Source organism: Cupressus sempervirens, chromosome 7 (genome assembly GCF_028749045.1).
Source record: "Cupressus sempervirens isolate cs-2001-9-10 chromosome 7, ASM2874904v1, whole genome shotgun sequence".
NCBI classification, from domain to species: domain Eukaryota; kingdom Viridiplantae; phylum Streptophyta; class Pinopsida; order Cupressales; family Cupressaceae; genus Cupressus; species Cupressus sempervirens.
Genome location: NC_143124.1, coordinates 441,270,522 through 441,280,922, shown reverse-complemented (window position 1 = coordinate 441,280,922; position 10,401 = coordinate 441,270,522).

The window sequence follows — 10,401 nt, the reverse complement described above, 5'->3', positions numbered from 1 at the left end:
GACTTAATAGTCTTTGTAAGCCTTTAACAAGGCCGATCTTTCATAGGGTAGATCATGTTTCATGGTCGAACCACTATAACCTTAATTGGCTACACTTTATTGCTGTAGTAATGAAGATTTGTGGGTGTCATCCCCAGTCCATGTTTTACCTTCTCATTTGGAGGGCTTCTAGGTAATCATATTTGGTGTCAAGTGTGTGTATGTTTAATTGCTTACATGTTTTAAATGCATTTACTTTATATGTCATTTTAGTATGTTAATGCATGTGATGTATGAATGGTGAAAGTTTTATGGGTCTAAGATTAAAATCCTAATTCACCACTGCCCCTCTTCTCAGAAGTTTTCCTTTCCCACTTGTAAATTCCAACAATTGGTATCAGAGCCAAGTTCTCAAAAGGAGAAGCTTTGCAGCTTAGAGGAAAGATCTTAAAATGAAAGTCTACAAATTGGGAAAGACCATTGAGAACTACGAGATCAAGATACATCTTATACTACATCAAATGAATGAACCTAGAGATGCCTTGAAGAGTTCCTTGAATAGAAAGAAAGATTGCTATAGTAGAAAATGACACACAATACAAAGAGATCAACACCAAAAAGCTATTTGTAGATGGTAACTCCATTGACTTTGATGTAGCAATTATAGATCTAATGGAAAAGAATAAAGCACAAGCTGAAGAAATTAGAAATCTGAAGTTTGATAAAGAATCATAAGCTATATTGCTATGTGAGGTGACTGAACAAAAGAAGAAAACCATGGAAGACAAGGCCATGATTGAAGAAGACAAAAGAATGCTAAGAAACAGATTGGAAGAGAAGTCAACAGAGCTATCCAAGATCTCAAACATGCAATTGGATACCTTGAGCCAAATGATGAATGGTCATCATGAGTTGAATGTCAAGGACATTGAGATAACTACATTGATGTTGTAGAATAACCTGAAAAGACAAAAGGAATCTGTTGAAAGTTTCAACAAGCCAAATGAAGCCATCAAGTACTTTGAACAATTATTAAAATCTCCTAGATCCAATAGAGATACATCAGGATTGAGCTACACAAGCATTGAAGAAGGAGAATCATCCAAAGCTACTAAGGAAAGGAACAACAAAGGTAAGAATTCAAAACCTACTTGTCATAATTGTGGAAATAAAGGGAATAATACTAATGTGTGTAGAGGCAAGAATACAAATTAGAATGCTAAGCCTAAGAACATGGTCCACTGTCATAAGTTTAATAAACAAGGTCATCAAGCACATGAATGCAAAACCAGAACCATGCATGCACCAAAATTTGAAGGATATTACTACAACTATCAGAAGTATGGAGATAGAACCTTTCAATGTAGATCGAAGTTCACATGGTCATCAAGCAAGCCAATAAAGGTAAGAAGCTGTGGAAACTCTTATAATTGGGATTACAGTACAAGATATAGCTATCACTATATTGTATGGACATGTTCCTAAGAATTGCATTAGGACTCACTTCAGTGGTAATTACAAAAGGTAGTTGAGTCAAACTACATGTTTTAGCTATTTGAAGATTGGTCATATTAGCAAGCATTGTCCAACTAGGCCCAAGCCAACAAGTTGTGAATTTGATAAAGGAAAAGGCAAGCTAGAAGTTGAACAGATTAGGAATGAAATGAATAAGACATGGAATAAGAAAAAAGGTTTTAGTACATCAAATGGAGAAGGGATCACTTCACCCAATGGGTCAAGCAGTCACACCTCATCAAACTAATCTAATGAGAGGTATGTGGGACTGATACTTAAAGTGTTACATCATACATCAGTTCCAAAAGAAGCTAAAACTAAAAGGCCTACATTAGCATGAATGAAGATGTAAGAAGTTGTAGAAAAATCAAAGTTAAACCTTTAAGTTTTCATGTTGTTTCCAAGCATGAAAAGTTTTCAATGGATGCCAAGTGGAATACTAGTTAGTGTCAAGTTGCCATGCTAGCTAGTTGATGCTGAGTCTGTAATAGCTGCCAAGTGATGTTAATACCTATGGATGTTGAGTGAATCTAAAATTGTGTTGGTGTTGAGCTTACAACTATACAAGTTCTAAGCATTATTACAAGGCTTTTAAAGGGTATATGGTCATTTTTCTCTCACTTCTCATCATTTCAAAATTGAGCAAGAGTTAAAGGTGTAGAAGGTGATTCAAAAGTTTGTTTGAAGCAACTACAAAGATCTCAATGAAAATCTCACTCACATTCTTCAAATCTTAAAGGTATTTATTCACAAATCGAGCTACATTTTTTACATTGATACAAACCCTAGTTTTTCATAATGGCCTCAAGCTCAAGAAATATAGAAGGAAAAGAACTGTTAAATGTGAAATTAGACAATAATGAGGTAAAATAGCCAAATTTTAGAGAAATTCTATATGTTGCATATAAAAAAGACCCATTAGGCATGTTATCCATGATTCCCCTAAAAGTTATTATGGTTTAGGATGTTTGAAAATGTTATATTTGGAAGATAGGTGGAATTGGTGATATGGAGATAAGGGAAGAATATGACAGATTATGTGTAACGAACATCTTAAAGGAAGAATTCATAATTGTAGAAAGGAAGGATTTGACACGTGCCCTAGAATTTCCCACTATTTTCAAAACTGACTGGATAAGAATAGTTTTGAGCTAAATTCATGATGGATCCCTATGGGTAGAAGGAGGGCCAATAAAGATTTAAAAAAGAATAATTCATAGGGTGACTGGTTTTTGAACCCTAGATCAGCCAAAGACTCTGCAACGTGACTCTAAAGAGGCAATAGAAAATAATACAGGTGGAAAGTGGAATAAGGATGGAATGACAATAGATAGCATCATGGATCCACCAATAAACTTTCTAGTTAGGGTCATTTCACACAAATTTTATCAATCAAGCATATTGAATAGCATACCTTGTATTGCAACCAATGTGGGATATAAAATTGTGAAGAAAGATCTTACCTATGATGTAGTTCAACTTAATTTGCAACAAATAATCAAGAACCTAGGAGCAGTCAAGAAAACTAAAAGTGCATAGTGCAAATTTGGATCAATCCTAATTTGCATATTTTTCTATGTACAGAACACATTCCCATCTTTTGGTAAAATAGGATGGAAAAAATATAGGAAAGTTATACTCAGATAAATCAATACATTGAGCAACTGGGTGAGAAATTTGAAACTATCATGACAAACTATTTTGAAGACTTTAAGAAGTCTATGAAGTAGAAGATGAGAATACTTATTTCTTTGGTTGAACAACACTACAATGACATATGTTTTCTTGTTGATATTGATTATACTTATGTACATGTTGCCATACTTAGGCTAAGATGGGTAAGAACCTTAGGATATGAGATTAATGTTGATGAAGCCTTAGCTGCCATCACTGCACTTCTTGCTAAATAAGTTGATAAAACAACCAAAATCTTTGGTAATTATGATGTCATGAAGTCCAAAGTAGAGATGCAGTTGAAGACCACCTCCACACTAAAGAAGAAAGACAAATTGGTGAAGAAATTAAAAGAAAAATTTGGTGAAGGTGCTGAAGAAGAAGAGCAAGAAGGTGATGAAGAGGATGAAGAGGAAGAATGGGAACAAACTAAAGAAACTTTTTCATTAACCCAAGGCATGGGTGAGGATAAAGAAGAAGAAGTGGGTGTTGAGGAAGAGGAAGCCGAGGAAGCACCAATACATGTTGAGCCCAAAAAGAGAAAGGCCAAGGCACAACCTATGGTCAAAGCTAAGAAGGTTGCAAAACCTAGTCCAGCAAAGCCAACAACACCAACCACCCGAGCTACCACAAGAGTTACTTCTCAAAAGGCCAAGGAGAAAACAAAAAAAATAGAACAAGGAGGCTAGGAGCAGAAGAAATAGACAAGAAAATATATTGCTCAACCAAATTTAGATAAAGAAAGAACAGAGTAGGATGATCAAGGCCAATTCAAAGTGGTAAGTCATACACCACTTTCTAATCTCAAAATTATATGTGAAAATATCATAAATAATGTTGATTTGTCTAGATATAGAATGTAAATTTTGATAATTTTGAAAAAGAGGAGAAAAAGATAGTAGAAGAACCCCTATACACAATGATGTCCAAATTTAAGAATATGTCGTTAGAATTTTCCAATTCAATACCCAAGGCATTGTATAATTTAGTTGAGCAAAAATGGCACTATTATTTAAATTTGGAAATGCAAAAAAGGGAGACTACCTTAGCCCAAGTAATGCTCTAACTAACCAAAGTGAAAATTGCTAAGGGAAATAAGAAATATGGTGGAAGATTTACACCAAAATATAGAGCCTTTAGCATTGTTCAAAATGACATTGAAGATGTTGTGAAGAAATCCATTCGAATGTGGAATTTAATTTATGGATTAACAACTATGAAGCAAGGAGAAAATGACCCCTTTGAGGTTAAATATGATGATAAAGAAGAGGATGACAAGGAGCATGGCAAAGAAGGGAAAAATACAAAGGAGGAGACTGAGAACATGGACACTAACATGGCAATAGCTGACCAATAGCAAAAGGAACATAGTATGCAAGACACACAAATGTTGAGTGTCAATCCTCCTCATGATACAAGCACACCTGCAGAAACTATAATTGTTAAGGATGTCTCTAATGCATGAGCTTGGAACATCAATCCATTGATTGTAGAAGATTTGAAAAAGATCTAGGACCACTCTACACTACAAGCTCAAGTTTGTACAAATCCAATTTTGATTAGTGTAGAAGAACTTCAGAAGGCAGTAACAAAAGTTACAAGGGATAAGGTGAAAACACAAGAACCATCTTTTTCCATCCCTACTGTTACTAGTAATCAAACTTTGATTCCAAAAATAGATACATTAGTTAAGGTTGACACTGTTGTGCAAGGACAAACTTCCATAGGAGAAGAAAAGGAGACAACAATAGAGAAAACAAAATAGATAGATACATCTATAGCTATAGCACAAACATAAGGTTCAACTCAAGTCATTGTCATAGATCAAGAAAAGAATGAAGAAGGTGAACAAACGCCAAAGGTAAAGGAGAAGAAGGCCATTCAAAAATTGGTAATCTTACCAACATTAGGCTCCTCAGCTACCAAGCTTCTTTAGAAGCTGAACACAAAAGCAATACCTCTGCAAATCTTAGTGCCAAGATCAAGCTCTTCTAAAGTTGAAAAGGTAATTCACTATGGTGATATCACTTTAGATGAAGAGATAGTGATTCCAAAATTTGATTATGACACAATGGCTATTTGATCAAATAAGCATTTTTCAACAAACATTAGAGAGAAAGAAACACCAAGAAATGCTTAGAAACGAGTATAAAAAAAAGAAAGCTTTACAATAAATTAAAGACATCTTCTTAGATGCATTCAGTTTACCTACTCCTGAAGAAACCAAGCCACTATTGGAACAATTGTCAGATATTATGTAGAAGGTGAATAATGAAGACCTAGATACAAATGCCAAACTTTTATAATGGTTTGAAAGAAAGTTCCAAGGAAAAGTGAATGAGAAGATATCTAGTGATATAGCACTAACACAAGTTGCTTTGGAAAATAAGGTTGAGGATGTGAAGAAGATACTTGAAAATATTATCTCACTATACACCAAACTATGCGATCCCACACTCTTCATCCAAGACCCCAAACATAGAATACTGAGTCTAGAGAGGAATTTAAGCATATCAGGTACATAGCTACCTAAGAACCCAACAGAGAGTGAGAAGAATTTCCATACATTTCTTCAATCACAAAGTCAACTAGTTGTGTTAATACTAGAAGAGGTTAATATAAGAGCCAAATTGACACAAATTCAAGCCTCTCTCGCCCTACACATGGAAATCCTCCACAAAGAATTAGGTTCTACAAAAACTTTGTTGAAGAAAGATCTCAATATTTCTACACTAGATGGCCTAGTACACCTTGCAACCAAGCTTTCCATCCATGCGAGGTCATTAGATGTTGCATGTGACAATTGGGATGCAGCTCAGAAAATAATCATGGAAGTTCATAAGTCATTTTTGGACAAATACACTATAAGTGTATAGACCCTTTGACATAAGTGTCAAAAAGGGGTAGATAAAAAGGGAAAAAGGGGGAGATAAACAAGGTCAAGGGGGAGATAGATTAAAAGGAGGAGTAAATAATGAAAGGGGGAGAGATGAATAAATAAAGTTTGAACAAAGGGGGAGCAATCAAGAGATATCATATTTTGACACCAGTGATGTTTTTTTTTTTTTTTTTTGAGAAATACAATGTAGAGATAGAAATAGAACAAAGCATATATTAGCTAAGGCAGAGCATAAAGAGCGTAAATTCATTCAAGACAAAGAGTATCAGTTAGCAGAGAAAAATCTACTCAGAATGAAGAACAAATTTTGGATACAGAATTTACACATTAACTCAAGGGGAGTTATACATTTTGAGGTATATAGGTTATTGCAAAATTTTGAAGTTCTCTATATAAGCCAAGTCATGGTTATGTTATACTCGAGAAGATCAAATTGTTTGTATATATTCAAGTGTTTTTGACACTCATGTCAAAGGGGGAGATTGTTGATCTCAGATTGCTTTTGATAATTGAGGGTCAACACACTTAAGTCATTTACTTAGTTTATGTCAAAATAGTAATGCAAGCTGAGTATAATATGTAAATACAAGACCATGTCGAGTTGCAATGAGTGTCGAGTCACTCATGTGCCAAGTCACTTAAGTGCCAAGCAGATAGACCATGCTGAGGGACTCAAGTGCTGAGTGAATAGTACATGTCGAGCAGTTTAGGTGTCAAGCTAGAAGTAGAATTGTAGTGTAGGTCAAGCATCAGTAACTACATATGTCGAGTAATATAGATTGGACATATTTGTTTGTTATGGCACAAACAACTATGTAAACCATTTTTCAATTGACATAAGGTCAAATTTCAACTCTTTATAGATAAGGACGAATCTAAATGCAGATTCCCTATGCAATTACATGTAATCCATAAGAAAAAGTGAAGGTTTAAGAAAAAAAATGGATGAATCTCAGTCATAGATTCATACCTAACCCTAAGAAACCTAAGTCTTCTTAAGGAGGATGAAGCCCTAACATTTTTATGAGAGATAATAGAGTTGAGAGCATTGTGAAGGAGTGAATGATCAAATTGAAGGTGCAAAAAAGATAGTTTGTAGAACATTCAAGGTGGCTTAGCAGTGAGTTTGATTTGCAGAATTAGTTAAGTGAAGAATAGAGGATAGAGGATACAAAATTGTTACATCAGATCATGAAAGGATTTATTAGACATTGGATAGAGGTGATCTATTATTAGGCAAGCAAGTGCCAACAACAAGATCTCTGCTAAGACATTTTGATAGATGATTTCAATTAAATCTCCTAGGTAGAGTGGTCCTAATAGGCCTTATCAAATCCTTTAATAGGGTGACATTCCAAGTGAGTGATTAGAATTCCTTTAACTAGGCACACTTCTAACAAGGTGTTGAAATCCTCTAACAAGGTGAGACTTAACAGTTTTTGTAAACCTTTAATAGGGTAGGCCTTTCATAGGGAAGATCATGTTTCATGGTCAAACCATTGTAACCTTAGTTGGCTACACTTTCTTGTTGTAGTAGTCAAGATTTGTGGGCATCATGCTTACCCAAATTTTACCTTCTCATTTGAAGGGTTTTTGGGTAATCATATCTGGTGTCAAGTGTGTGTATGTTTAATTGCTTACATGTTTTAGATGCATTTACTTTACATGTTATTTCAGTATGTTAATGCATGTGATGTATGAATGGTGAATGTTTTATGGGTCCAAGTTTAAGCTCTAGATTCAAAACACCCCCCCCCCCCCCCTCTCTTAAAAGTTTACCTTTCCCACTTGTAAATTCCAACAAGGGCTTCTATTATAAGTAAAATAGATTAGGGCTAATTTTCCTTGTTGAGGAGTTTGTTTCAACATTACACCTATAAAATCACAGGATTGATTTTCATTCAATTGATAATACCAAAATTGTATAACAAGGAAATTAAATAAAGAGAAAAATAGATTTGGCCATTAGTACTAATGTTATGAGATACAACAACATATTTGTTGCAAAAAATATTTGTGTTGTGTAAAATGCAGTTGGCTACAACAATATCCTTAAACAAGTGCTAAATCTTAAATGGTAAGGATCATTGTTGGTGTAAATAAGTATTTACTTATTACACTTTACTTAGGTTTACTTAGGTTAATGTATTATTTTATTATTCATTAGTTTGACACCTAAGAGTATGCATACTGATATGAGTTATCTTGTTGACAAGATAGGAGTTAACAACTCTTTAATGCACATGGTGTCTACAACACATGAGTTAGCATCTAATTTAAGAAAATGGTGTCTACAACATCTCTATACAAGATACACCTTGTCATACTTATTCTCTCATTGATTCCCATACATTCATGCACAATGGAGGATAATTCACTTCTGGTGGATGTATGCTTAGTTGTAATTCTTATCTCCTAGCTCATTCTAGAGACATTCTAGATGCATCTTAGAGGCCTTTATATGCAGGAACTCCAAGTGTGTATGAACATATAATACATCAATTCATTTTGATATTGTTATTTTGATCATACTTTATTGGTCCATTTTGTGCTTGTGCTTGAGTTCCTTGATCTTGTATGATTTTTCCCTAAGACAAATTCTTAAAATCATAATAGCTGGTTTAAAAAAGTAGTGCAAGGAATTGAATTATAGTGCAAAGTAGCTAAAGAGTGAAGCCTGTGGAAATATTTATAAAAAAGATGAAAATGAAAATGAAATTCAATGAATACAAAGGGAATGAAGAGCATTTTCTAGTACACCAACTGGGTTGCATGCAGAACACTACATAAACCTCTCACAAATGACATACTTACTACTTGGCAAAGTGCCATGCTTGGGTCTTTATAACCCTAGTTTTCCTCAAAAATTAAGCATTTCTTACTACCCCTTTCCAATGCTCATTAAGATATTTTTTTTATCAATTTTAAAATTAAAAAATAACTAAAAAGATCGCCAAGAAAAAGAATTGCAAGCAATGAAAGAATAATAATTTTGGAGTAGAAAATTCATTTTAATACACATTAATCAATAGGCCATAGTTTATAGAATTTTTTTGCAATTTGCATAGTTTTCAAGGCTTGAACTAAAGGAAAAAAGGGACATGCAAACTTTAGTCCCCGCATTAGGGGTAGGGACTAAAAAGGTTAAATTGGAAAGATTAATTTTGGAGATAGTTTTAAGATTTTGTTTTGAGCTCAATAATGATAATTATCTTGTGAGCTAATTAGATAGTGATAAAAATTTATACCCTTTCATGATCATAAGATGACATACCTTTCTCATATATTGTAGGGATTATTTAAAAATAATTCAAGAATCAATAGTTTTGGTTGTGAAATTTGAAGACCAAAAATCAAGTATACATATTTACAATATTGAACAACCAACTTGATGGATTCCCTCTTAGTTCATGATTTTCTTCTCTAGGTGAATATTCTCTCAAAAATATGTATTTATATTGTGTAATCAACATTTTGTCATTTACGGCCTAATAGGGGGATCATTGGTAAGGTAAATTCAATGATTTAGGAATAATGTATAAAGGGGATAACTTAATCATAATTATAAATTATTTTGTGTTTGTTGTTATATTTTATTGGTGAATCTCAAGAATGTAGCATCTTCTCCTACTATTTGTATATATGTACTTGCACTAATTGAATAATAACAAAATTATTCTATTATCATTAAAAAAATATTTTTCAAAAGTATTTTTACATCAAATAGACATTTCTTAAATATTTTATTATAGAAAATATTTCTCACTTAATTGATACTGTAATAGACAATATTACATAAGTCAACATGTAAGAATGAAATAAAAATTAGCTAACTTATGTAATATTCAAATATACAATATTACATAATTCAACATGTAAGAAGGAAATGAAAATTATAATATTTCTAATGATTTTTGTTATAGATTTTAGAATTACGTAATACTTACCAAAAAGCTAGTAAGAGAAACAATTAGTAGAATGTTACAAGTTTTTACAAAAGTGACAATATAATCATACTACTTCAATATCTAAAACTTGTATGTAGAATTTTGATCTAAATATTTTCTAAAACTATAGTGATCTCCTAGAACTAGATATTGGATAGTCTGTTTGATAGTGTGCCCCACTAATTTGTAAAAGACATTTTGATCTAATTTTTTAATTTTTAAAAATTTTTAATACATTTTGAACTTATTATACAACTAAATTACTAAGAACTTGAAGATAATGCCAACTAATTCATTGTAATTCATAATATGTATAATAAAATATACATTATCAAATATATTTAAAAAAATTTCTTAAACACTTTTAAACAATTGTCTCTACTTTTT